This window comes from Sphaeramia orbicularis, unplaced genomic scaffold, assembly GCF_902148855.1.
Source record: "Sphaeramia orbicularis unplaced genomic scaffold, fSphaOr1.1, whole genome shotgun sequence".
In the NCBI taxonomy this organism is placed as follows: Eukaryota; Metazoa; Chordata; class Actinopteri; order Kurtiformes; family Apogonidae; genus Sphaeramia; species Sphaeramia orbicularis.
In genome coordinates, this window is record NW_021941611.1 from 235,753 (window position 1) to 239,853 (window position 4,101).

Below are 4,101 nucleotides of genomic sequence, written 5' to 3' on the forward strand. Positions count from 1 at the left end.
TGTGTACGTGTGTGTGTGTGTGCATGTGTGTGTGTGTGTACATGTGTGCATGTGTGTGTGTGTGTGTGCATGTGTGTGTGTGCATGTGCATGCATGTGTGTGTGTATGTACGTGTGTGCATGTGTGTGTGTGTGTGTGCATGTGCATGTGTGTGTGTGTGTGTGTGTGTATGTATGTACATGTGTGCATGTGTGTGCGTGTCTGTGCATGTGTGTGTGTGTTATTCTGTTGTTTGTCTGGTTTGTCACTAAACTTCATTCCTTCTGCTCATGTTTTATTTACACATTTGTTGATTTCAACAGGATGAACAGACTCGTTCTCAGAAACTTGAACTGAACTCTAAAAAAAGTAAAGAACCTTTGTGCAAAAATTAACAGTAAAATAAAATTGAAGTGGTCGACAACTGTGCGTTCATGTAAACGACTGTAAACATAACAGCCTGTGTGTCAGCAGCAGTAGAAGCTGTAAAGGCTCAGAGTTACAAGTAGAACCAACATGACATCAGATGTCAAAGGAAGTTCACACTTTGAATGACACATCAGGAATTCCCTCCCACTACAAATCTGGGGGGGACACGCCCCCCCCCACATCCCCTGTGCTATCTGTGCGCACGCCTCTGGGATAGAAATGACTATAAATGAACATAACATACGCTCCACCGTGCTGGTTTGTTTACATTTAACTCCCATAATTCCTTGCGCTCAGGCAGTTTGGTGGGACTTGCCTGGAACGTTACAAAGTCATGAGTCGTGGTTTGAAGTCGTGATTTACGGGCTCAAAAAACGGCCTTGAACGCAGCACAATCCCCTGGAGTCGAAGGGCCTTTCCAGCCTTCTGGGCCACGCCTCCATGCCCTCCTGGAACTGGGCCACGCCTCCATGCCCTCCTGGAACTGGGATGACCACCGCCATCCTGATGTGGTCCACGTCTGCAGAACAGGTCCACCTGATGACCCCCTTCATTTTGGGGAAGACCAAAAGGCCAGCCAGAGCCAGGTCAGGTGAGTAGGGAGGTCAGTCCAGCACAGTGACGTTCTTCTAGGCCAGGAACTGTTGGAGGTTCAGGAACTGTTGGAGGTCCAGGAACTGTTGGAGGTTCAGGAACTGTTGGAGGTTCAGGAACTGTTGGAGGTTCAGGAACTACTGGAGGTTCAGGAACTGTTGGAGGTTCAGGACACTGTGGGCAGGTGCATTGTGGGCAGGTGCATTGTCATGGTGATGCAGCCACCAGTGGTCCCACCCCAACTGCTGGTGCTGGATCTGTTTGTCGGTTGCTGGTTGGTCGTCTGGACCTGTGCCTGTGATGACCCCCCCCCCCCCCCCCCCCCCCCCCCCATCGAAGAATGCGATCTCTGGTTGGGTTTGGAGTCCTGACACACTGGCATGCGTCCATCCTTCTGGTCATTGGTCAGCAGTTATAAAAGCATGTGGAAAAAAGGGAGTGGAAATTATAGGCCCAATCCCAATTTACCCTGTGGCCCCTCCCCCTTGCCCCTCCCCCTTTAACCCCAGTTCTAAGGGGCAGTGGTGTAAATGGTCCAGCCCTTCCAGACCTGTCAGTCATCCATGTCACTATAAACAGATGTTCTAACTTTGTTTGGGACAGAATTCTCCATGTGGTCAACAGCTGGACCCAGTGGTGGACTGGTCCCACTGGTCCCTGGGGAAGGGGGGACACTCTCAAATTTGGCCTTTTTTTGTATGTGGGGGTGTGGGGGTGATCCCGGTGGAATGTGGGAGGTGATTCCAGTGGAATTGGGGGGGGGGGATGGGGGGGGGGGGCTGATCCCAGTGGAATTGGGGGGGGGGGGGGGGGCATGATCCCAGTGGAATGTGGGGGTGGTCCCATCGGAATGGGGGGGGCAGTGCTGTATAAACATGTGTCTAATGTGTGTTTGGTCCAGTCCGTCACCTCTGCCTTTAAGCAGATGGTCTTTCAGATGGACCTTCAATAATGAGGGTGGAAACAGCAGAGGATGACGCAGCTGAGTCCAGACCCCGGTCAGGGACACGGGGGTTCTGTTGTTGTTGTTTCCTCGGTGCTTCTTCAAACCTCTGACGTCTGTTCAACATGAACGTTGTTTTCATCGATCATATGAGTCAGTGATCACATGACGGAAGAACGGACAAACATAACGGAGGTAATGACCTGGACACATCCGAGAGGGAGGGGTTCAACAGAGGAGCACCACAGGAGGTCTAGCACAGGACCAAGACCAGCACCCAGGACCAAGACCAGCACCCAGGACCAAGAACAGCACCCAGGACCAAGAACAGCACCCAGGACTAAGACCAGCACCAAGGACTTAGACCACCACCCAGGACCAAGACCACAACCAAGGACCAAGACCAGCACCCAGGACCAAGACCAGCGCCCAGGACTAAGACCAGCACCCAGGACTAAGACCAGCACCCAGGACCAAGACCAGCGCCCAGGACTAAGACCAGCACCAAGGACCAAGACCAGCACCCAGGACTAAGACCAGTACCCAGGACCAAGACCACCACCCAGGACAAAGACCACCACCACAGGACTAAGACCACCACCCCAGGACTAAGACCACCACCCAGGGCTAAGACCACCACCCAGGTCTGAGGGGTCTGGTTTGACTGGAACTGGATCCAAATGACCCACTGAGGTGGTTTTAGTGGAACTGCATCCAAATGACCCACTGAGGTGGTTTTAGTGGAACTGCATCCAAATGACCCACTGAGGTGGTTTTAGTGGAACTGGATCCAAATGACCCACTGAGGTGGTTTTAGTGGAACAGCCTCAGCTTCCACAGCGGTCGTCTTCAGCTGAACTCAAACATGTCCTTGTGCACATGGGTCCTGTTTTCTCTGTTTGTTCATTTGAACCCTGAACAAAGCCGACCCACATAAAGGAGGCCTGGTTCAGGCTGTGGCCCAGAGTCAAGTATCTGGGTCTGGTTCACAGTGGTGGAGGATGGAGGTTCAGACTGACAGGTGGGTGGGTGGAGGTTCAGATTGACAGGTGGGTGGGTGGGGGTTCAGACTGACAGGTGGGTGGGTGGAGGTTCAGATTGACAGGTGGGTGGGTGGGGGTTCAGACTGACAGGTGGGTGGGTGGAGGTTCAGATTGACAGGTGGGTGGGTGGGGGTTCAGACTGACAGGTGGGTGGGTGGAGGTTAAGATTGACAGGTGGGTGGGTGGAGGTTCAGATTGACAGGTGGGTGGGTGGGGGTTCAGATTGACAGATGGGTGGGTGGAGGTTCAGATTGACAGGTGGGTGGGGGGAGGTTCAGATTGACAGGTGGGTGGGTGGAGGTTCAGATTGACAGGTGGGTGGGTGGAGGTTCAGATTGACAGGTGGATGGGTGGAGGTTCAGATTGACAGGTGGGTGGGTGGGGGTTCAGATTGACAGGAGGGTGGGTGGGGGTTCAGATTGACAGGTGGGTGGGTGGAGGTTCAGATTGACAGGTGGGTGGGTGGGGGTTCAGATTGACAGGTGGGTGGGTGGAGGTTCAGATTGACAGGTGGGTGGGTGGAGGTTCAGATTGACAGGTGGGTGGGTGGAGGTTCAGATTGACAGGTGGGTGGGTGCTGCAGTGCTTGTATGGGTCTGTTGTGGTTCAGAAGGAGCTGAGCCCAAAGGAGAAGCTCTGGATTTACCCTCAGTCTACGTTCAGACCCTCACCTGTGGTCATGAGCTGTGGGTCAGGACCCAAAGGACCAGATCCAGGACCCAAAGGACCAGACCCAGGACCCAAAGGACCAGATCCAGGATACAAGCGGTCTAAATGAGTTTCCTCCGTAGGGTGGGTGGGTCCACCCTTAGGGATAGGGGGAGGAGCTCAGTCATGTGGGAGGAGCTCAGTGTAGAACCACTGCTCCTCCACATCCAGAGGAACCAGCTGAGGTGGATCAGACATCTGGTTCAGATCCTCCTGGACTCCTCCCTGGGGAGGTGTTCTGGACATGTCCCAAAAGGAGGAGGAGTCTGAGGAGGGGGAGGAGTCTGAAGAGAAAGAGGAGTCTGAGGAGAGGGAGGAGTCCGGGTGTCCCTGCTCAGACTGTTACCCCCGCGACCCGGATAAAGCAGAAGAGAATGGATGGATGGTTCAGGCTGTGGCCCCGTG